This window comes from Gopherus flavomarginatus, chromosome 6 (genome assembly GCF_025201925.1).
Source record: "Gopherus flavomarginatus isolate rGopFla2 chromosome 6, rGopFla2.mat.asm, whole genome shotgun sequence".
Taxonomy (NCBI): domain Eukaryota; kingdom Metazoa; phylum Chordata; order Testudines; family Testudinidae; genus Gopherus; species Gopherus flavomarginatus.
The window spans coordinates 28,907,423-28,933,152 of NC_066622.1; the positions used below are offsets into that span (position 1 = coordinate 28,907,423).

At 42.1% G+C, this 25,730-nt stretch overlaps 1 protein-coding gene across 2 annotated transcripts in view; it reads left to right on the forward strand.

The window, feature by feature from the left end:
- Window positions 1-25,730, forward strand: part of BICD2 (BICD cargo adaptor 2) — a 157,453-nt gene that overhangs the window by 56,193 nt on the left and 75,530 nt on the right. The window lies entirely within an intron of this gene.

Below are 25,730 nucleotides of genomic sequence, written 5' to 3' on the forward strand. Positions count from 1 at the left end.
CCATACATCTGAAGTGAGGTTTTTTTTACCCATGAAAGCTTATGCCCAAATAAATCTGTTAGTCTTTAAGGTGCCACTGGACTCCTCATTGTTTTTGTGGGTACAAACTAACATGGCTACCACTCTGATACTAAAATACTTTTGAAAATCTGGCCCCAAATTGGCAGTATCTCTATTAGAGCTATTTTAGTAAATTAGCAAAATTGCACTTTCTTTAATAAGCGATTTGTTTAATATTTCTTACATTCTATTCCAGACTTCTTCCTTGCAATTCTAAATACTGTTTAAAGATATACTTTGGAATGGAGGACTAACCAAGTAAGCATAAGGAAAAACCTTTGTGTATGGTGTTAATCCCCCTGTACAAACTGAAAAGTTTATTTTTATTAAACTTCATATAGTAGAAGCCATGGAGAAGCAATCTGGGAAGATGATACCAACAACACAGAGGAGGAGCAGTAGGGAATCTTAACATGAAGGACAATGAAAATACCCAAAGTTATATGCTTACCTATGGTGCAGAATTCCAATCATAGCTACATGTAAGGAACATCAGTGACATCTTAGTATTGCAGATGTGGTGGAGAGAGAAACAATAAACAGACTTGTTGAATCAGTAGGTGAAAAGTGTGGTTGGCGGTGCATAAGTGCAGAGCTGCGTGCTTGAGTATAACTTTGCTAGCCAATAGATAAAAGGCCATTTATCTGAGTAAAACATTCACCAGTATATTGAGCCCTGGTACTGAAAAGAACAGGACAGGGCTCTTAAATAACTGAACTATACGCATCTTGGTAGTCACCAATTAATACTAACTAAGGAGGGTGCAGAATTTGTGGCCCTCCTAAATGTCAAAACCTGCCCCCATTTCAGTCGATGGCATTTTTGTCAGTAATTTAATTGCGAGTGCAGGATTGGGCCCCAAAGCTGGTGGGGTGGAGGTGAAAGAGAGGTTAAGAACCAGTTGCTGAACCAGAGAGCAGAGTTCTCTAACTGTCGACGTAAATTCCTGGCTGACCTTGTAATACTCTCCAGTTTAACACTGATCACATAAGGACTGTAGTGAGAGCAAAGATAGTGATGATATTCGTGCTTAGTAGCTAATCCTTCTCGTTCTTGTAATGAGCCATTCTAGAGCTCCTGTATTTCTCTTATGTATTTTTACAGAGATGTAAAAACATTCTTGATATTGCTAGTGATCTTGCATGATTACACGGGGGTGAAGGGAATATTTTGATAGGGAAGAGACCCCTCTCCCCAAGGATGCATGAGCTTTTTTTAGTGCACTTGAATTTTTGGCATAGCGTCTTTGGTTTACAATATCACGCTGTTCAGTTGCTTGACAGTATTTCCTTTCCATACAGTATATATTACAATAAGCAAGTTCAGGGAGAGGTGTTTGTATGCCTTGGGAATATGAATGGTCCTCAGAGTTTTTGGCTTTGGCTTTCATTTTATTAAAACAGTGTTTGTTTGAAAATTATTTCAGTGAGAACCATGGTAGTAAGTGAGTCTCTCCTGGACCTCCTTCCTGTGTAACATTGTATCCAGAAGGATATCCTATGTAAGTATTGTTACTTCTGTTTTATAGACAGGGAGATGAAGATAGAGAGTAAAGGGTCAGACTGGGTCACTAAGGCACAGCTTCAAGTATGGACGAATGTGGAGACACCTCACTCCAGGAGAAGTTCAAGGAGCTGCACTCATCACTTCCCACTGCTTATGGGCTCAGGGAGTCGGTATTTTGTTTATAAACAGAGGGAGGGTGATTAAGACAAGAAACGGCTGGTAATTAAATTCAGGAACTGGAAGTCGTTAGATAACCCTGAAAAACAGGAGTCCCTTTGCAGGGGGTGGGGAGTGTTAAAGAGAGAATGCAGGGGACTTGAATGCAGCCAAGCCCTCTAAGCCAAGATTACATGCAGAAAAGAGGGAGATTTGAGGGGCATAGGTGAAAAGAAGGGGCCAAAAACGAGGGAAATAATAGCAGTGGTGTGGAGAAGTTCCCACTTGACCTATAGTACTTATGTGTGGCCCCAGCACGGTAGTAGCTGAGCGCCTCACAATGTCTAACCTATTTCTCTTCACAGTCCCTCGCTGAGGTGGAGCAGTGGTGTTATCCCCATTGTACAGACTGGACACTGAGGGACACACAGACTAAAGGCCAGATTTTCAAAGGTATTTAGGCACCTAGTGAGATTTTTCAGAAGTGCTTAGAAAGCTAGGTGCTTTGTAAACCTCACTAGATGCCTAGCTGCATCTTTGGGTGCCTACAAACCTTTGAAGCTCTGTCCCTAAGGCAGTGGCCTGAGATCATACAGGAAGTCCATGGGGGAAGTAGAACCCAGGTCTCTGAGGGCTAGTTCCCTATCCACTGGACCAGCCTAGCTGTCTGCGGCATGCTGCAACGAAAGAGGACACTGATAGATGGAAGCAAAACCAGGAAGGCCAGTTCTCTGAGACTCCAGCAAACGGTCCCAGGCAATTAGGAAGGTTGTCATCGTTGACAGCATGAAAAGCAACACAGAAGTAGGAAGGATGAAGAAAGAGAGAGAATAAGAGTCAGATGAGAGGAGATCACTTAACCTTCAAGGGATGGCAGGTTCTGCCCCATGCTGGTTTCTTATGTCATTTTTTTGTTCCGAGTTTGAGAAAAGGAAGGAATGAGAGAGTGTTGTATGAGTATCAGATATGTTTATGCCTCAAATTCTTCAGGCCAATTCTAGAAAAAAAAGACAGAAATTGCACCTACAGAGTCCATAAAGTTGATGATTGTCATGATTTGTATTATTCACTGGGCACCGTGTGTGCTCAGCACTGTTTAGAATATGCCAGAAATGTAGTCCCTGAGCCAATGCATATAAGATGTGTAACCCTGGATAAGATGGGTCAGGGACTATAAGTATGAATTGTATAGTTATTGAGCACTTGTTAATATCTATGAGTACAGGTGCTGATGGCAATAGAAGTTTTACTTGATTACGGACTAGAACAGGGATCGGCAACCTTTTGGCATGCGGCCTGTCAGGAAAATCTGCTGGCGGGCCAGACCGGTTTATTTACCTGCAATGCCCGCAGGTTCGGCCAGTTGCAGCTACCACTGGCCACGGTTCGCTGTTCCAGGCCAATGGGGGCTGCAGGAAGCTGTGCGAGCCGAGGGACCATCCCAGCCCGCCAGCGGATTTCCCTGACAGGCTGCGTGCTAAAGGTTACTGATTCCTGGACTAGAAGATTTGACCCTCCAATGTTCTTTCAAGAGAAATAGCTGCCCAGAGTGCCTGTGCCTATTTATTTTCCTTTCCTGCCCAACTCAGAAATCTCAATTTTTTTACTCAACTTTAAAATGTGAATTTTCTTGGTATTCGGTTTTAAATATTCTCCTGTGAAAATTGCAGCTCTATCACTGTAGTGTTGTGTTTAAGAGCCTTCTGGAAAGAAACTAGCCTTTAAACAGAAGTGAAAGTAGTGTTGCCAAGTCTTATGATGATGATTGTTTTCCTTAAAGCCCCAGCTCCTGGAGTCACATGGATATGTGGTCATTTCGGCCTTCATTCTTAAAGAAGAATGAAATTTCTATCCCTTGTGGCTAGAAAGCCTCCAAATGTGACTCCAATGCACCTTAAAGGCTCAAAGTAGAAGGCAAATAAAAAGAACTCCTCCAAATACATTATTTTAAAGCCAATCTCATGATTTTTGTTGAGCCTGATTCATGATTTTTGAACATTTGGGTTTGGCAATATTTTGAAAGTGTCAGTTTGACTCCTGTTTAAAGTCAGTTTCTAGTCTATTTGTAGTGGGGTAACACCTCTAGAGTCCTAAGCAGGTGCAGAAGAATGTTTCCAGAAATTAAATGATCTATTCCAAGTGAATTGGTGAACTGCAAAAAAGTGATAGTAATCTAGATTTTTCTACATTTGTTTCAATTGTTGTGTTCAAGAGTTAGTAACAAAGTAAAAATATACATTAAAATTTTAAACCTAACCAGTGTCCCTTAAGTGACTTGATACAAGATGTTAGAACATGTTAGTATTAGAGCTGATGAGTGGGTCTAATATTTATTTATTTTTCTTTCTTTATACAGGAATTATAAATTAGCTGTCAAGAGCACTGTATCTAAGTTGCTATCTGGAATAACAGTTAAGAATTCTCAGTTGCCTAAGTAGCCCCTGCAATCATGGTTAAAGTTGGGCATGCCCCTCTTCTCCTGTACCAGAATCTCAAATTACGCCCCTGGGTATTTATTGATTATAGTGAATTGGGTGGCCTATATTGAATTGAGAAGTGTCCTTCCAACACCGAAGGGTAAACTTTAACTGCATTTTTTGTTCAAAGATCCACATTCTCATATTGTTTTAATCTGATTTATGCTGACTCATTTTGTATATCAGTAAAAGCATGTTCAGAGTTAGTCTGGTTTCTGTAAAAGCAGCAAAGAATCCTGTGGCACCTTATAGACTAACAGACATTTTGGAGCATGAGCTTTCGTGGGTGAATACCCACTTCCTCAGATGCATGCACCCACGAAAGCTCATGCTCCAAAACGTCTGTTAGTCTATAAGGTGCCACAGGATTCTTTGCTGCTTTTACAGATCCAGACTAACACGGCTACCCCTCTGATACTTGACAGTCTGGTTTCTGTGATTCATTCTTTGGGAATAATTTAGTGCTAGAATCCAGAAGAACTATCACAAAAGGACACTAAAGTAAGCATGTATGCTAAAAACTAATAGGACTCATGATAATTGAATGTTGCATAGGTAGGTTGCGGGTTAAGAGGGAGGATGCAGATTTAGAGAGCAGAGTCAAGGATCTTTTTACTGAGGTGGCAAGGGTTATGCACAGCAGACATTTAGAGTGAAGAGGCTCTATGCTGATGGGAGAGAGCTCTCCCGTTGGCGTAATAAAACCATCTCTGTGAGTGGCATAAGGGATTGTTGTCAGGAGAAGCTTTCTCGTCAACATAGCTTTGTGCACACAAATGCTTATGTCACTTGGGGGTGGAACGTTCACACCCCTGAGCGATGTAAGTTTGCCAAAATAGGCTGTAATGTAGACATAGCTTAAATTGTTGGGAAGGTGCACGTTTTCTTGTTTCCCTCTGATGACATAGCTGGCCAGTCCCTTCACTGCCTTTGGTGTTGAGGTCAGGAGGGGAAGGTCAGATTATTTACAGCTTATGTAAAATATGAACATAAGTAGCTATTGGGCTTGATTCATGACCACTGGAGATGGCAGTGTCTGTACTTCCACTGCCCTCTGTGGGGTCCCCCAAAGGATTGTGCTTGGTAAAATTAGGGCTCCACCAGTGGAGGTTGTGCACTCTCCAGAGGATTTGCTGAATTCTTTCATCCCATGGCTGCCCTGGCCACGTCTCAGTCCCAGACTCTTCTGCCAGTCCCCTGCTAGGGAATGACTTGTGCCACTTCAGCCTTGCTGTAGGCCACCTTTGAGCTCCTGGAGGCTCTATGCCTAGAATGGCTTTGCATGCCATTGGAAACTGATGTCAAATGAGGGCTGAATCAAGCCTGGTCATAAACCAATGGGCTGCTCAATGGGGGATGGTTACACTTTTTTGCAGGCTGTGCTAAGCCCAATCCTTCAGCTTGGGTGGGGTTGGCCTTGCCTAAATGCCAGTGACTCCCCTCCCTATTCGTCTGTAGGAAGCTGACTGTTTTCACTTGCTCTTACCACCTTTGTGGAATCCAGCATCTTTAAATAAATGGCTTGAGATGCAGTTTTCATCATTTTCACAGTTTCTACTGTTGTCACATTGCCCAATGATTTGTCACACCAACAGTGCCTTGCAGAGCTGGCGCCATGCCAGTCAGTGTGCGGATCCATGCCAGTCCAGTGAGATTGGGATAGCTATTGGAGGAGAGAATGGCTTTAGGAATCTGAGCACATCTTTGCTAGCTGCAGACTTGGGATTCAGAGAACTGAAAATAAGCCAGGTCGTTAAATGATATTCCAGCCTAAAGCTATCCTGCATGTAGTTCAACACAGGAATAATAGTGACTAATACTATGTGGTGGGACATCACACTTTTAGGTCCATATTTGTACATTATCCAGGCCTCAAATGTTCATCTCTGGAAGAGACTTTTAATGGCAGGATATAAGCAGTATGCTAATCCATTGTCATGCAGCTTTTGTTTTACAAAGTGGCATAGATGGGTAGATGTTTTTTATGATAAAAATGACATACAGGGACCAAACTTCAGCTGGTGCAATCTGCTTAGATAGCAGACAAGAGCATTAGCTCACTGATCTATTATGATGGCCCAGAGAGGAAAATCTTTGTCTCAAATCTATCAGACCTAGAAATTATTGCTTGATGCAGTCTTTTTAGACTCTCCTCTGCACACACATACGTGTGCACACAGCCACACTCTTTTTTTTGTTTGAATATAAAACTGTAATTGAATTTTTAAACTCAGCGAAATGTATTTGGAGCTTCTAATTTTCCTGCACTGCAGTTACTCTGTAATTTTCTTTGAAAATCTTGCATGGATGCCCAAATACAGCCACTTAAAACAACTAAAGCAGCTGCTGGTTTGCAGTTTCCTACTACGCAATCTGTAAACCATACAGCTCACCAATGAAGCTGTTCCATGATAACTAATGTGCTTAGGAGCAGCAGGACCCATTTTGGTGGTTGGAGCAGTGTCATGTTGAGTGTCCCAAGGACAAAACACCAGAAGGGGAACTCTCTGAAGGAGAATTGAGGAAATACATCATTAAATGTGTTTTGGTGTGTGCATTTCTCCCCCCCCCCCCCCACTTCAAGATTTTACACTGACGGCCATTTTTAGCACCAACTGCGTAATGGTGTAGCCAGTGGCAGCTGGCTTCATATTTTCTTATCAAAAGAGCCTACATTCATTTAAATTGGGGGTGGGGGAATTTAATTTAATTTAATACCTTATGACTAATATTGCTTGGTACTTAAGTCCACATAACCCAACTGCGTAGTTATTCGTGACTGGGAAGTCATGTGAAGGGAAGACAACCAGTAATGCTTACTTAGAAGCGCTGACTTTATGTATTAACACGCAGAAAGGAGTACATACACCCTGAATACTTTACAGCGCTTGTTGTCAGGGGGCGGGTAGAATGTATGTCTGCTCCTGCTCCTGTGGTATCTTACTTAGTACAGCGCCAGCTGAAAGAAACAAAGACTTGAATCTCTTTGAGTAAAGAACAGATTGAAGGAGAACAGCTGGCTTGGTTGGTCTTGGGGCTGGTCCAGACTAGGGGAGGAAAATCGATCTTAGATACGCAATTTCAGCTACGTGAATAACGTAGCTGAAGTCGAATATCTAAGATCGAATTACTCACTCGTCCAGACGGTGCGGGATCGATGTCCGCGGCTCTCCGTGTCGATTCCGGAACTCCGTTGGGGTTGATGGAGTTCTGGAATCGATATAAGCGCGCTCGGGGATTGATATATCGCGTCTAGATTAGACGTGATATATCGATCCCCGAGCAATCGATTTTAACCCGCCGATACGGCGGGGTAGTCTGGACATGGGCTAGGTCTCCTCTTACTGAGGATGAAAGGCAGAATGCATAGTATTCCTCACAGGAGTTCTTGATTAGCTGCGCTCGTATTTTTTTGTTTGTTTAGTTATTTATCCATAAACTGCTTCCTTTGATGAAAGAACAGCTAAGGCACTGCATCCGAAGGGGGAATTTGTACACATTTTCCTTGATTTCCAGCAGGCAAAAACTAAGCCAAGATGCAGCAGGGGAAAGTTACATGCACTAATGCTCCTGAATCGTATGCAGGCGAGTGCCCACTTTCTAAAATACAACGAGTAGGTCACCATATTGGCCTATCAGGCTCCAATTTAAGTACGTGCACAGTACCGCCGCCCCACAAACACAAACCCTTTTAGCCAGATAAACCAGGCAGAGGATTATTCTCAACAAGTCTACCATTCTTATACTGTTCTTTTTCTTTCACACTCAGGCCTAGTCTACCCTAGGAACTTATGGCCGTAAAGCTACGTTGCTCCACCCCTGTCAAGGTTCCTTCCCCACTCTGAACTTTAGAGTATAAATGTGGGGACCTGCATGGACACTTCTAAGCTTAATTACTAGCTTAGATCTGGTAATTCTGCCACCATCCAGAAATTTCAGTGTCTGGATCACTTCTGTCCCCTCCAAAACCTTCCCCTCCCTGGGCAGCCTTGAGAGGCTTCACCAATTCCCTGGTGAACACAGATCCAAACCCCTTGGATTTGAAAACAAGGAGAAATTAACCATCCCCCCTCCTTTCCTTCACCAGTCCCTGGTGAGTCCAGATCTAATCCCCTTGGATCTTAAAACAAGGAAAAATCAATCAGGTTCTTAGAAAGAGAGAAAGAAAAGTAAAAAAAAAAAAAAAAAAAAAAAATCATCTCTGTAAAATCAGGATGGAAAATACTTTACAGGATAATCAGATTTATATAGCCCAGAGGAACCCCCTCTAGCCTTAGGTTCAAAGTTACAGCAAGCAGAGGTAAAATCCTCTCAGCAAAAAAAAGGAACATTTACAGGTTGAGAAAACAAAAATAAGACTAATCTGCCTTGCCTGGCTATTACTTACAATTTTGAAACAGGAGAGACTGATTCAGAAAGATTTGGAGAGCCTGGATTGACGTCCGGTCCCTCTTAGGCCATGGCTACACTGGCGCTTTACAGCGCTGCAACTTTCGCGCTCAGGGGTGTGAAAAAAACACCCCCCTGAGCGCTGCAAGATACAGCGCTGTAAAGCCTCGATGTAATCAGTGCCGCAGCGCTGGGAGCGCTGCTCCCAGCACTGCAAGCTACACCCGTAAGGGATGTGGTTTACGTGCAGCGCTGGGAGAGCTCTGCTCTGGCGATCCGACCGCGGCAGTGCAGTGTAGCCATACCCTTAGTCCCAAGAGCGAACAACCCGCAAAACAAAGAGCACAAACAAAGACTTCCCTCCACCAAGATTTGAAAGTATCTTATTGGTCTTCTGGTCAGGTGTCAGCCAGGTTTACTGAGCTTCTTAACCCTTTACAGATAAAAGAGGCATTAACCCTTAACTATCTGTTTATGACACCACCCTGAGCAACATCGTCATATCAACTCACTCCTGGCTTCTCCTGTTGACATAACTACTGCCTCTCAGGGAGATGGAGTACCTATGTGGGTGGGAGAAGCGCTTAGAGATAGCATCTTCACTAAGCGCTACAGTGGTGCAGCTGCACCTTTGCAGTGCTGTTCATGTAGACAAGACCTTAGTTGTGCCTTTCTAGTGAAAGAATTACAGTTGGATTCCTTTTTTAACACATGTCTTATTGGAACACATGGGCATTCCTTTGCTTCCAAACACTGCTGCATTGTGAGGGTGTGCTGTACAGGGTAATGTGAATGTAATTGGAGAACCCAACCCTCAACATCTCTGTGAATGAGTGAAAGCAACAGTTAATGCCTCTTGTGGGTTCATCTGTTGAGTACAATTAGCTTCCTATATCAGCCTTTCACTTCAGAGGAAAGGGCAGTGTGGCATTTATTAAAGCCTGCCCCATGTTGCTTGACATTTCAACACCACATGTCACTAGATGCTCAGCCAGACGAAATGGAGGGGAGGGCGGAGAAAAGAACTTTGTTGGATCAATGCAGTTGCTGGAGAGGCAGAAACAAATGTAGGGTTGCGTTAAAGAAGCCAGCATGACAAACATGCTTGGGTAAAGACTGGAGTCCAGGGACAAGTTAAAGCACAAACGAGCACACAGACACACTTAAGTGCGCAGCCCTTGGGCTGTTAATGATGCTCCATCTCACACTTCCAACATACAGGATTTAATTGGAGCTTGCTCTGCAGGGTGTTCGCGGAGGGACAAAGGTCGCATCGTTTGCTGTTAGCTTAGTGTATGGCAGCAGATTGATTCTGTTTCTATTATATTTCTTTTAAAATCTCTCATATTTTGAAGATTATTTTTCACTTCTCAAAATTGGTTAGTGAAATAATCTCATTGTGGGAGAGTGGGTGGGCAGCTGACAAATATCTGTGATGCATTAGGTTTCCAGCTGTGTAAGCATCTCACTGCTTCCCCTTTGCAACAACAAAGTGAATCAAATGGCAACATTATTTTTTTTTTGTCCCCCTGTATGATAAGTTGAATGTCAGAAAAGAAGAATGAAAATCTTAGTGCAGTTGTAGGACCTATGGTGCATTAGATGTGTTCCCGATTATTATCAGGAATAGTGTTTCTGAAACTGATGTCAGAGAGATGTTTTGTTAGTAATTACACAAGCATTTTTTCTCTAAACATGAAAAATTGAACCAGAGACGCTATGATGTATATTTTAGAGCAAATAGTTCCTGTCAAGTTTAATTATATGTTATGTAGTTTCCTTGTAAACATCATTAAACCACAAATAAAAGTACTTTCAGTAAACATAGTTGAATACAGAGCAAAGACTAGATAAGTAAACCCTGCTAACTAAGATAACTCTGAAAGCCACTCTGGTATATACAAGCCCCTTCATTCTGCATTAGCAATGAAGTTGTCATTCTTTCTATTTATTTATCTGTTCTAGTATATGTCTCTTCTCTTTGGTGATCTGATTTATGTATTGTACTTGCACCTCAGAGTTGTCATATAAAGAAAAAAGAGATGACCAAGAGATGAGTTGCTAAATATAAAACTAAAACTTCCAAACATTCATGTGTTTTTTAGCTGGTTATTCTGGTGCTTATAGTTCCCATCACTGTGTCTCTGCGCTGCTCAAAACACCTGCTTGTGGCAGAGAAATATTACTGTCCCCTCTTTACAGATGGGGAAACAGAAGTGTGGAGGGACTAAGGCCCAGATTTCTAAAGGTATAATGCATTGCATTTTTTTCAAAAGTGATTTAAGTGCCTAGAACTTTGGCTAACTTGCGAGTTACAGCGCAATGAAGCAGCCCCCAGGTGCCCTAGCTCACTCCCCATCCACACTGGCAAGGCACATAGAGCACTCTGACTCTGAAGCTACAATGCTGCTGGTACTCCACCTCGGCGAGTGGAATAACATTTGCTGCGTCCCCGCTGGAGCGCCGTGGCACCAGTGTGAACAAGGTGTTGCATTACTGCGCTGTGATCAGCCTCCGGAAATGTCCCATAATCCCCTTAAGTCAAGAGGCCACTCTTGTAATTGTTGTGAAATTGGCTGCAGGACTGCGGAAATGCCATTTCAAAGCTCTGTTTTGGAGAAGCTGGCTGCTTATCAGCTCTGAGAAAAGCAAACACTGTTTGCTTTGAGTGAGAGAGAGAGTGTGGGGGAGGGGAGAGAGGGGTCTGAACTTACATGACAGCATGCTGACACACTCTCAGCACCCCAAAAACCCACACTCTCTCCCCCCAACATACACTCAACACACTCCCTGTCACGCTCCCTCCCCTTCCCACCCCCCATTTGAAAAGCACATTGCAGTCACTTGTATGCTGAGATAGCTGCCCATAATGCACGGCTCCCAATACCGCTGCAAATGTGGCCATGCCAGTGTGCTTGAAGCTGTCAGTGTGGGCGGAGGGGGAAGGAGTGGTGCAGGGCAATAGAGAAAGGGAGGGAAACTTTATATTTTATGGACTAATGGAGATCTTGGTGAGTAGTTTATCATCTGACCAGGGACTTGAACCCTGGACTCTCAGATTATCAGTCTGATGCTCTGCCAACTAATGGAAACAGGTAGATCTCTCTTAACCCGAAATACTGACCAGCTTGGAAATACACAGGGAGCACATAAAGCCAGATTTAACAGCATGGAAGGATTTTTGGTTCCCCCAACCCCATTTCATGTTTTGTACTGGAGGCAGCCCTGGATTAGAGCAGTGTTGGAGATTTCATTTTCTGCAAATGCATGTTGCCATACTGTTGACCAGTCTTTGACCTCTGTAGCTGTATCATCCTCTGTGTATGAGCCTAATTCCCTCCATACTCTTCAGCATGTTGTAACAAGATTTTATGGTTGAGTAAGATTAAGAAAACCAAAAAAACAATTAAAAAGATAGTAATAAACTAGGCCATGCAGTGATGTGTGTGTGCTGTGTGTATGGAGTGTTGAGTCAACAATAATTATTTTTCAGTGGGTCTGTTGTTGAAGCAAATATAAAACCCAGGCTTCATAATTATTGGGTTGTTTTCAAATTTGAATTGCGGTGTTTGCATTTGATTAGAAGAGAACCTGAATCAAATGCCCGGATAAGAACACTATTTAATTTTGGAGAATTCAGGGCCTGGATTAGACATTAGTGGCTCAGGTTGATTTCTAATCTTACCCTGGTGTGTGTGTGTGTGTGTGTGTGTGTGTGTGTGTGTGTGTGCACACGCAGATTCTGATCCTACAAACAATTAATACATATGCTTAATTTTACTTATGTAAGTAAGCAGCCCCATTACCCCAAACCAATGTCTTAATTAATATGATTGCAAAATGTAAACAAATTTGAAAGGCTATTGTGTAATGATGTGTTTATTTTTGTTTCTGATGTCATTTCATCATCCCATTGTTTAACTGTCATGAGATCAAACTGGACACTTTTTAAAAAAAAAAAAAAGGACAAAACCCTTCTGCATTATTTCACCTTGTGTGTGTTTTCACTATTTTTTCCTCCCTAAGTTTTCTAAGAAATTCATGAGTTTTTAATTTAAAATGTTCCACTGAAAAAAAAATTCTCATATTCATATATATTAAGGACACTGAAACCTAAGCTGTCTGGAACAGAGACTGTCATTGTTTGTGTTTGGACAGTGTTCAGCATACTGGCACCTGAACTGTGATTGGTTACTGCTGTGATTATAAATGATTAATAATAATAATAATTAATAGTGGAAGATCTGTGAATAAGAGAACTATTGATTCTCACATTTCAGAGAACCTAGGTAATAGGGAGGCAGCATATTACAGTGAAGGTCAGAGTCTGAAGACCTGAGTCTTATTCTTGCTCTTATATTGACTCAGTGTATAACCTTGGGCAAATGATTTAATCTTCTCTGTGCCACTGACTTCCCCACGAGCGGAATGGGGATTGTAATGCTTACTTGCCTTTGTGAGAGCGGAGGGATCTCCGGGATGAGAAGTGGAATATAACTGTTAAGTATGAAGAGCAAAGCATTGTAAATCACTTATTTAATTTATCTCTCACTTTTGTGTTAGTCAGAAATCTGGAATGTATGTGTGAAGCCTGAAATAGTTACCATATGTGTGTGTCACATACATCTCGGAGGGCCTGGTATGAACAGTAATAAGGCAGTACCTTGCTACAGAAGATGAAATGATGTAATATGGTTTAACCCCCTGAAGTGCATTTTTATCTCTTTAATTTGATGTTATAGACTAACTCCTAATGCCTTTTGTGGCTTATGCAGAAACCAGAAACACTTGATAAAAATGCACTTTATTACTTACTGTTCAGTTTGGCCTAACTTTATTTGCTGGCTGCCTTGCATTATACTACACACAGGTATCTACGTTGTGGGTAGGAAGATATATGGTCACAGTGACCACCAATTTTTGATCTTGTGCTTTGTCCTAGCACAGTGCGGCTGTGGTAGCAGTGTCTGGTTTAATTTTAACAAATCATGTAGACGATCCTATGAATTATGCATGGCAGTCTAACCCATTTGCAGGCAAATCTGTTTGTGGTGTAAGACAGGTCACGTGCTGTCTGTGAGATTGCGTTTGTGATTAAGGCTCCTAACTGCAGAAGTGCTCACAGTGGTGGTCTTTATATGATTTGTCTTAACAGTATGTCCATTATTCAGTTGTTTAGGAAATAACCGGGGGGAAGGTTTTGGAAATATTCAGATGTAGAAATCTTGGTTAGTTTGAATCCCCTAGTCCCAATAGTGGTTATAATTACCTGGTGCTGAGTTTAGTGCAGTGCTTAAAAACCAGGCCTCTTGTTCTGTACTATAATACTAATGAGCCGATTTTGTGTGGTAACCTCCCAAATGAATGTTACAAACTGGCAGAGTCATTCTTTCATTTCGTTCAGACTGTCGGTAATGTGCTTGAGAGACAAGGTGGGTGAGATAATATCTTTTATTGGACCAACCTCTGTTGGTGAAAGAGACAAGCTTTCCAGCTACAAAGAGCTCTTTCAGGTCAATGTGTTTGTCAGTATACCACTAATGGAGGGGAAATACCTCACATTATATTTAGTAATGCGGGGGCTAGGTGGCAAGGGATTGTTAACACTATACAGAGTCTCTTACCTTTTAGGTCAGCAGTGACCAGAAGTAATTACCAGCTGATGGCTGCGTGGTGGCCTATATGAAATAAATTGATGGTCCCAGTGGACAGATGTCTACATCACCAAAAAAAAAAAAAAAAGAAGGGGGGGATTAAGAATAACACCAATCTGAATGTCTGAGTCTTCCTGTATTCAGCCCAGTGCCAAAAAACGCACAGCCAGCCCGAGTGACCTAATGATATTTTAAGGCCCTCTGTTATTGCTCTGTACAACAGAAATATCTGGGAATCCCATTTTTCCAATCCTAAAGCATTTGCTTCTAGTCTTGGCAGGTTGCAAATATTTGGACTCCACAATCACATCATTCATGTGACCCTCTTTGTTTTAACTGTGAGATGATTTTTAGTAGCTGCTAATTAGCGAATTACTGGTGTTGGAAATTAGTGTTTGATGCATCAGGGGGGATAAAAAGCTTACAGATGACATGAAGCATTTAGACCCATGTTTGGAAAAAAGTCTATGCTCACTCAGGGGCCAAGTCACATGCATGAAACACCTAAAAGTGCCTGTGCACCTTTGTGTGCATGTAACCTCAGTCTGTGTGTGCGCATCAGGTCTTTTCCATCACACCACTTGGATATATTCACTTTTTATTTATTTTTTAAAGAAAGAAAGTGGTTCTGATTCTAGTAGTATGATGTAAAATTTGGCATTAATGTCATCCTGCCTAAGCGCTGGGCCAGTGATTGAAATCACAGCAATTAACTGTTGTAATAAATTGCACTGATGACTACACTGCTAGTGAAGCCATGGAGTAAAAGGGACTGGAGCCAGGATCGTTCTTAAAGGTGATCCTCCAGGTTACTCAAGGAAGAGACACTGATGGGTTTGGAGGGAGGAAAGGACTTGTGCTGCTGATGCTTCGTGTGTGTGTGTGTGTGTGAGAGAGAGAGAGAGTGTGTGTGTGTAAACCTTCTGTTTCCAGAGCTGTCTATCTGGCGCCTTTTCACATGTACTGAATTCTATTTTGTCTGGCTTAGCAGTTTCCACACCCAGGGCCAAATTCTCTCCTGGTAGAATCCCATTGGAGGCGCTAGACTGTTTGGCTCATGAACTACAATAACACTTAAAATAATAGATACAAAGTCACAAAAGTCAACTAGACACAGAGCAACCAGCCTGCGAAACAAACTCCCTCACTTCATAACGGTGAAATGGTGTTACTTCCAGACTTGGGGCAAGTTTTGCCACATACTTCAGTGAGATCAGGATTTGCTTCTTTGGCTCTTTTTTTCCCCCTTTCTTGTGGGTCCATATTTTTCATTTTTTTTTTCATTTTTTTTTTTTGGTAAACTGTGTGATAAAAACAAACGATAGGTTTAAATTACACCTGAGACAACCTCCCTGCCCCAAATTCAGTGCACTGCAGCAGTATGTGCTGAATGGAGGGTCTTAGGTGCTACTGTAACATAAATATTAATAACAGTCATTCTAAATGGTCTCTGTGCTGAAAGTCCCTCTGTGATCTCCTTAGCAGAATAAGATTATTTATGATCTTATAAGGCAATTGCCTACAATCCTACTGGATTGGAAACCTAGTAGGTCTTGTAAAATGCCCCGAGTCTGCCATCAAATTCTGGCTGTACTGGATCAAAGGAGGGAAATGAATTTCAGAGCTGAGCACCCAGCTCCTTTGGCTCATGCCTCTGCCGGATCCCTAGTAATCTGCACAAATCATAGGGGATCTTGTAGTTGCAGGTAGGAGAGACTGTACACCCTAATTCTTCTTTTGGCATTGGAAGGGGCTCTGCATCCACACCTCTGGACAGGAAAATGAGCAGATACCTTCCTGACAACTAGCCATGTCAGTGAACACGGGGGACCACTCACAGATTTTGTTACAGCCTAGTAATTTTAAAGTTAATATTTTGTGCTTCAAAATCTTTGCCTAGATTAATTTTCCTTGTAAAGTACGCAGCCATCATTCTAATGACAGGATGACAAAAAATATTCTGCGCCCTGTTTGTTACCACCTTTTTGGTTGCTACCAGAAACAGCTGTATTGAGGTGAACAATGGTGGTGATATTTGCTAGTGTAGACAGGCCTTAGTTTAAAAGTTTCTAAAAATATGTAGAAGAAATCCAGCAGGATCACATAAGGATCAGATTTCTATGAGGGACTTGTGTTCCGACACACGTTTAATGTATCATTTTAAGGACGTTATTGGGAAGTCTACTCAAAGTGCCGAGTCTATTAACTGAGAAACAGGGACATACACATTTTACCTGAAGGCTCGGGGAAAAAAATACAGACAAATGCGATGCAAGAGGAATGCAAAGTTTGTTGTTGTTAATGCTCCACGCTGGCAAGTGACTTGGCTCCCTGGAGATGTGTGTTTCTTACTTTTGTTTCACTACTCAGTTCATTATAGGCATAATGAATGTGTTAGTGTAGAAAAACGTGCAGCACTCAGGGAAACCCTGGAAAACAACCCTCTTTGTTTTATTTTGAATTTCATGACCAGAAAAAAGTAGGAGCTGATACTGTGTTAAAATTTTATAATTAAGTTCAGAGGCTGAAATGTGAAAGCGTGAACAAAAATCCTTGTGGCTTTTAGTGCTAATTAATCTTCTGAAGCGTATTAGCACATCTTGACTAGTATAATGTTGATGAGATATACTGAGAACTAAAGTGCAGCAAAGTTGCTGTGAGCAAAATAGTGTGGTTTAAACTGGGATTTTTCTTGTTGTGGGGGGGACTGCTGCATCATTCAAACCCTGTTTCCAGGCAAAATGCTGCCTCATTTTTACGTCTGCTTCTGGGTCAGCATTGAAGAATGTTTTCTCCAAACAAAATTAGAAGCCAAATTCATGCTCAAAGCGCAGGCAGGTTTACACTTGGATTTCAAAGAAAAACCTTTGTTTGCATCCATATTCTGTCAAAGAAAAGTTGCCCTGCACAGGCTATTCCTGCTTAAAGCTGCATGTGTGTGAGAGCGAACAGGGACCATTACTGAGCAGGTGGCTTACAAGCAAACCTCTCTGTGGCTCCTGTCATCATGGGACCATAGCGAAGCCTCAACAGGTTGTGGTAGGAAACATCTGCCACATACTCCTCTTCTCTGGCTGTTTTTTACTTTGCACTTCTGCTCTGGACCTTAACAGAAGCTGGTCCCTCAACCGATAAATGTTCAGCTCCTGTTCTTGAAGATTCTAATGGTGTATAGAGGAGAAGTGTTTCATGACATAATGAAACACCAGCTGTATTGGGAATTACAACAGTGTGTTCCAGACCTCTGTGGTTGCCACTGTGACGTGGCATGGGACCTTTGTAATTCCTGTGTGAGAAGCAGGCATATTATACTGGTGCATTGTATCCTGTCAGAAGCTCCTACCACTGTAAAAACATCCTGTAAATTTGATTGTGGGGAGGGGTGCTGATACTCATAACACAGAATTATTGTCTCCTGCATCTAATCTAATTAGGAACAAAGGAATTGCCATACCAAATCAGACATGTGGTCCATTTAGACCTATACCATGTCTCTAACAGTGGCCCACAAGTGAATCCTTGTATTAGGCAGATGTGGGATAATCTGCCCCCAACATTAGGTCTCCTCCTGATAGTCAATATTAAGTGTTACCATTAAAATGTTGAATCCTTTTTTGGATCTTCCTAAATTTTTGGCCCCAGTGATCTCCCCTGGCAATAAGTTCCACAATTGAATTGCACATTGTATGAAAAGATATTTCTTTGGATCAATTACTATTCAAAGAAGATAGCAAGTCTTAAAGACTCTCCAGAAACATGCACAATCTAGCATCCCAAATTACATTTTGCAGGCTTATTTCTCGCATACAAATATGCTATTAAACCTCCTTGCATCATGGTCTTCCTCATCGTAAGGAGTTGTAGTTAAGCATTAACTTGCAACTGGAATTGCGTTAAATTTTTCAGGTCTTCTATGTTTTCCATGACCCCAGTTTCAGGCAGTTATAACTGGCAAGACTTTAAGATTCAAGACTGTGCTTTAGTTGATGTTATAAAGGTCCGTTTTCCCTTTGTTGGTAATGGAAGCTATGCTCATGGAATAAACAGAGACAATGCCGCCTAAGAGTTTCAGTATTAATGCCTGGAAATGTCTGTAGGGTACATGTGATTCTGTACAGTATTGATTTTAGGTCATGTAACCACAGCCAAATAGCATAGTATTTGAATTGCTTGGAAATCTGTGATATGTAAAGAGCATGTGATGGCCATAAATGCTTAGCTGACAAAGCAAATACAGTGAGGGTAGAAAGCAATCTGGAGCAGAGACCATAGATAAATGATATAGGCTATAGAGCAGTTTGGAGAATAAAGAGCAGTTGTGGATCTGTGAACATGGTCCTGTATTGCGAGCGAGAAAGCAAAGAAGTAAATCTTTGCATTATGAATAGCCCATAATTGAAAAAATGCAGTTCTAGCTTTTGGGCAGAATTTTGTCATCTCAGAGGCAGGCTGAATTTGTGGTACCTGGAAGGTATGTGCGATATATATAATTTGTATGGCTGCTTGAAAAAGTCAGATATGTTGCCACCAGGACACTATCCATCTGTGAAGATCATTCAGTGGGCTAGACCCTCAGCAAGTATCAATTGGCATAACTACACTGCAATATTGTAGAGATAAAGTGTCCTCTAGTTTAGGTTTAAAAGGTGTGGTTGCTTACGCAAAGGCCTAACCTCCCACCTGGGTTACAACATGACCAACTCCAAAGGATCTGAAAGATTTAAAATGTCTATGATAGCAGCACGAGGACTTTCCAGTAGAATTCAAATAACTTATTTGGGAACAACCGGACCCTTTTGCCCCGTAGATGTGGTCTTTGTATAATATGACCTTGTGCTTTAGTTGTGAGATAAAATCTAAGCCGTATTCACTTGTTCTTCTTAAAGATTTTGTAAGAGTTATTAGAGATAATGAGGTAGCTATGGCATCTTGGCCAAATTCCACTTTGCATAATCATATGAACCCTGCTGTCTACTTAATTTCCCCCCACCCCTCTCCCACAGTTTCTATTTGATACAGTACTATTCCACATTCCTGTCCTGTCCTATTGTGTCACCACAGAGGTGGCTGTGTCTTAGTGGTGGGTGCAGCAATTTTGTGTGTTCTGGGGGTGGTATATATGTAGGTGTTTTTAATACACAATTTTATCAGGCCTTGACAATTAATCTGGAATAAGGTAGGATATGAATTTAGAATGATTATCTATTCCTGATTAATTCCACGTGTGACTCTCTCATGCCAGAATGAGAGTACCTTATTCTGAATTAGTTTAATCCACTTCCAAAATGGATTATGCTAATACGGAATAAGGCACTGTTATTCTTGAATAAGAGCATTCACACAGGGAATTAATCAGGACTAACTCTTTTAGAATAACTCCCCAGGTAGGAAGCCCTTATACTTCAATTGAATTAGTGTGAAGACCCCCATAAGGATCAGGACCCTATAGTGCTGAAAGCTGTACAACCCTATTGTAAACTCTTTGGGTTGGGGACTGTTTCTTCCTAACTTAAAGTAAATGAATAATGTGGGTGGTCAGAAGGCAAGGGGACCCAGAATACAACAGCCCTCTAAAGTGGTCAGGGTGCTGTCAGGTGCCTAGCATGTGGTTTGGTTGTGGGTTTGTTTTTTTTATCCTTGCAAAATTTTTTAAAATTCATCTTAAAACTTACTTTTTTCCTTTATATTTGTCTCATACCTCAGGCTCCTCTTTTTTTTACCTGTTTTCTATTTTTAGCCCTTGCCATTTCCCCTTGAGATCTATTTCACCCTACACTTTCCAGTTTTTTTTAAATTTACTTTTTACCTTGCCTCTTAGGTTTAGATTACACACAAATATGTTCAAACTAAAGAACTGAATCCACCCTTTACAGCTTTGGGGCGTGTCCCCCCTAAAACAGGAAGGAGCCTTTCCAGCCAGTCAGATCCTGGTTCTGATGTGTCCTGAGATAGCAGAAATGTCATGAATGACTGCCTGGCATGGCTTCAAACCACTCTGGGTCAAAATCCCTGGAGAATAAGTTTACATGTTTACCATCTGAGATCCTGACACATAACCATAATTTGTCCCCAACTGTAGTCGAAAAGTGCTCCGTGTCCTGTTCTGAACGCTGTTAGACCATCTCTAGTAAATATGGACTAGTCTACACTGGCAATGCTAAACATGTCTTGTGTAGTCATGGCAGAGCTCTGGGAGAGAGCTCTCCCGGTGCTCAACGAGGGGCACAGCTTCCAGCTCTGGTGCACTGTCTACACTGGCGCTTTACAGCACTGTCACTTGCTGTGCTCGGGGGGTGTTTTTTCACATCCCTAAGCGAGAAAGTTGCAGTGCTGTTAATAGCCCGTGTAGACAAGCCCTAAGACTGCAATCAGACTTGTGCAAGCCAATCCCTGCTCCCCCAAAGAGCCCTACCGAAGCCCATTTTTGTAAAGCAATGTGAAATCCTTTTGAATGACTTTGCATAAATGTCAGATTTCATCGCTTATTACATTTAATATAAAATAACTGGCCAATAGCAGTTCTGGAAGATTCACTCCCACCATTATGCTCGTTCTATTGCTGCTTATTAGCTCTTTGCCCTGACTATAGCTCAGAACAACACCGGATTAGCCACTGGGCCGACGAGACCCAGGCAAATGGGGGGCCCCAGGAAAAATTGGCTGGCAGCAGAAGCCCAGAGCCCCGGCCACTGGGCAGGTGGGGCAGGGGAAGGCTTCCCCCCACCCCTCAGCTTGACCCTGTTGTCTGGCAGAAGCTCCGAGCGGGACGGGAGAAGCCCCAGTGCCCTGATCCTGGTCCCCCATGAAGCGTGGGGGGAAGCCCCAGCACCTGGATCCCTGCTGAAGTTCTGGGACTGGAGGAGCTCTCACTCCCCGCTGTGGCGTGGGGTAAAGTTTATCCAGTCTGGAGCAGGGGAGGGAGCAGAAAGAAGCAAACAGGTTGCGGGGCTGCAGTGGGGGACGAAGCCTGGATGGAACAGAGGGGAGCCCTGGGAAAGGGGTGGGGTGGGGTTGGGGGTGAGGCCACAGGCAGAAGGGGCGGAACGGGGTGAGACACCAGGCGAAACGGGTGGGGCGTGGTCCCCACTTGCTCTGGCCCAGAGCCCCAGGAAACCTTAATCTGCCTCTGGCTCAGAAACTTGAACTTGGTCTCTGCAGATCTTCATGTTGGGAATCTAAGGCAGTGGTTCTCAAAGCCGGTCTGCTGCTTGTTCAGGGAAAGCCCCTAGTGGGCTGGGCCAGTTTGTTTACCTGGGGCATCCACAGGTTCGGCCAACCGCAGCTCCCACTGGCTGCGGTTTGCTGCTCCAGACCAATGGGGGCTGCGGGAAGTGGCGCGGACCAAGGGACGTGCTGGCAGCCCTTCCCACAGCCCCCATTGGCCTGGAGTGGTGAACCGCGGCTCCGGCCGAACCTACGGACGTGGCAGGTAAACAAACTGTCCCAGCCCGCCAGGGGCTTTCCCTGAAGAAGTGGTGGACCGTCTTTGAGAACCACTGATGTAAGGAACATCTGATGTGTCTTTCAGCTCAGAAACTCCCGTCTCTGCTCACTGTTCAAATGCCTGATTCGATAAAATGACTACGTTTCAGTATTGCTCTGTTTTGTTTCTGCCTTCATCCTGATGCTTTTTTTGCACTGATTTCAATTGATACATTCAGCACTGAGCTGCTCTGGGATCCTTGATGTGGTCTTGGTGCTTAAATCAACAGCTACATTTAGCTCTGTGGAGTGACAAGAGGAACAAGTGTGTGTTCATTTTGTTTCACTGTTTTCTAAAAATGGTGTGTATGTACACAGCATTGCAAGAGGAATACTCTGTTTTCCTCAGCAACAATCCTTTTCTCTCTAGAGCTGTCTATGTCTGAGTACAGCACCTAGCACCTTTGTAGACACTGCCCTGATACAGATGACAATGCGTAACTGCTCTGCTCTGACTTTGTAGTTTACCACTGAAAAGTCCCATTGTTGGTTTATAAAGCTGCACACGAAGTTGTAAAAGAAAGGAGGAACTGAGCTCTGGCAGCTTCTACCTTCTGGAGCAGACTGTTTGCACTTCCCCTGAATTTAAAAATCCCCAGTTGTTTTCATTTAAAGAGGAAAAACTAACGCACAGATTAAAAGGAGAGTAAAGCAGAAAATTGGATGGCATAAGGAGACAAAAAGAAAAGTTTAATTCAAAGGTTTGCTTCTGTCATTCTTCTTCAAAGTATCTTTCTTTTGTGCTTCTCCCCTCCTCCAACGCCCCTCCCTCGTTGTCTGCCTTTCCCAGATGTTAAACTGTGGTAGGAAAAATTCTGGAGATCCTCATAAAAAATTAAATCAAAACATCCTGAATAAGTAACTGGTGTTTTGGGGGCAGAGAGGAAAAGAAGACATGCAGTGACCACCCCCAGTATCGGAGACATGAAGAGAGCAAAAAGTATTTGCATTTTACAAGCTCCATCTATGCACTAGTCACCTGTCAAGAAACACGTTCTTTAGTGCATAAGATCATGGTAAGGTGCATAATATCTTCTTAGTTAGATTCCAATTTCCCTGGTAGAGATCTTAGTTGAATAAGTTAATAGGAGGCAAGCACAACTTGAAAGTGACTGAAGGCCAAGAATATATTTTGATGGGATTACTTTTAAAATTACTAAAACTGCACACTAACATTGCTTGTTCCGCCATACTATTATGAGTTCTTCACAGGCTAAGAACCATGCGCCCAAATTTTCATAAGTTTACATCCGTATGAATAAATGTAAGAACATAGTTGTGCAATTGCAGGGTCAAGGCCTAAATCATTAACAGATTTTACCTTTTTTTTCCTGTTGGTGATGAGCTGGCTATATAGTAATTCATTCATGACTGAGATACCAGACAAATTCAGAGGATCAGGATCTTTGTGTGTTTTTTAAAAAGAAAAAATGCATAAAACTACCTGTCTAATTTGGGTAGGCAGTTACTTTAGTTGTTATACACTGGATGTTTGCACGCACAAATGACCAGATGCCCAGCTGTCCTTTATTATATGCATATATCTGTATGCATGATCATGCTATCTTATGTGCAAACCTAGCTATATAAATCTATAAACAGGCATGCAATTACATGTACATTTTTTGTGTGTGCTCATGCTTTAGAAAATACGGCCCTTAACGTTATTCTTCATGTTTAACTTTTTAAAAGCTTTTTTTAATTAGAAAAGTCTGCTTCTAAGCTTGTAATCTAAAATGTAAAAGGCTCAGTAGATACGGACCAAAGACAAATTATAGGACATAAAAACATTCTTTGCCGCTTTGATGTTTTCAGGCTGAGAAATTTCAAATAATCACATGCAGAGCCTAGCAAAGTATTTTACATGGAATGCCCTATTAGACTGCTTCACCTTTTTCATTTTTCAGTTGTGCTCATATTTTTGAGATTCTTTGGTGTGATGAAGAATGTCAGCTTCCCCTTTTATCTGAAGGTGCCTAGTGGTGTGTGTTCGAATGTTGATACATACCGTCTTGAGGTTGCTTTGTACTTTGGCACCTGATGCCTCTTAATCTTCAAGATGTCATTCTGTTTATTTCTTTACCTTTCTTTTAATCCTCCTATAGCATACATTTTTCATAAGCAGTTTGCTTTCCTCCCTTTTTCCTTCGATCCTTTACAGTGACTCACTTCAATTTACCAATGAGTGTAGCCATAGGCAAGTGAATTTCCTAGTAATTTCCAGTAAAACATTTTAATAAAGATGGTTTGGTTTTTCTTTTCTGACTGATAATGTTCATTGTGCAGGGAACTCCCATAATTTCTTCTGTATAAGATAGAGCTCTTACTTCTGTTTCTGATTAACTGAATTACTGGCTCTTGTAACATCTTCAACTTTCTGTGATCTTTTTCTTCCATTCAGTGTGCCTAGTTTTAACGAGCCCAGTGGCTTGTCTTTTGCTTCCCATCCCCTAAGCTAAGGGGATGTCTTCACCACAGAGCTAGCTTGGGTTATTGGCACCCAGGTTAGCCTAACTTGGCCATGAACAGCCCCACTGCAAAGTTACTGTGTCCTCTCTGGTGCTGCACTTATCTGTGTGTTGCTAGGATTTCTGGGGGCACGTCCCATGGTTCTTTCTGCTGGGTCTATGATTCTTTACCAGTGAATTGTGGGAGAACTGGTCTGTCCTCCTAGGCACATGGGAGGAATTGGAGAAGGCAATGGAGGACTGTCAGCATTCAAATGATTTAGCCTGGGTTCTCACTTCAAAATGGGTTTGTTACCAGCCCAAGTGAAAGTGAAACGCAGACTTTTATCCCAAACCCCAGCCATGCCAGTTAGCTTGGTTTGAAAGCACCACAGAATTTGGGTGAGAGGGTTTGTGTGTAAGTGGGAGATGAGTTGGGGACAACACCCATGTAAGAAACCAGGCTAACTCTGCAGTGAAGACATATCCAAGAGGCAGCCATTGTTACTGTTTGCACATAGAACATTTGTGTACTTTGCTGAGATGGAAGAAAGCCTTTTAAAAAAAAGAATTCCCAGTAATATTTCTGATGAAATCACAAATGTTCCTGCCTGTTGCTCTTTTTCACTAAAAAAACAACTTTTAATTCCCAAAAGTTATTTAGTGCTCCCCACATCGTCTTGTGTATTAGCTGTTCCTTGTGCCATCTCTTAGATTGTTATTGAATGAACAGTTTAGGTAAGACAAAGGGCTGCAAGGCAAACCCAGATGGTTCTTGTGTTTTCCAAACTGGTAATCAGCAATAATCAAAGTTTACTATATTATAGTGACCAGTTACTGCCTTGGTAAGTCATTTCAAAGGTGTTTGTCTCCTCCTTTTTTAGTGCATTGGAATAGTTTTGCGGTGTTGCGCTGGTAATAGGTCTTTCCAGAATCATGGTGGATTATTTATTGGAGAACTGAGGACCTGAGGCTCTTTCTCCAGATGTTTCAGTACTTCTGCTTCTGGTCATGTAGACACAGTAAAATGATAGCACAGAGTGTTGGGTTTGACTTTTAAACAGCAATCAAAATCACTGTACACCTTTTCAAATCTCAGAAAAGCCTTGGGCTTTGCTTTGAGTTTTGAGCATTTAAGGGTCAGTTCTGCCCTATCATCCTGACTGTTTTAATAGATGTGAGGTTCGGTGCATGAAATTGACAAATTGATATGATTTTCAATGACTCTTCACATTGTTCTATGCTTACGCTGAATGGATATGTCACCGACATGCAGAAACTGCTTTTTGAAAAAAATATAAAACAAAAAAGAAACAAAAAAAAAAACAAAAAAACACAAGAAGTTGATAATTTTGACACTAACCTTCAGCGGTAAAATAGTTGTTTCCTATGATGTTTGTGTATAAGAATCATCCTTAATATTGAGTTACCTTGCTGTCACACTGTGCCGTCAGGTACAAAAAACCTTCACCTTTGCCAAGAGACTTAAGGTTTGATTCTTTCCTGTAAATACCTATGTCAGCGTTCCTTCCCCACTCTGAACTGTAGGGTACAGATG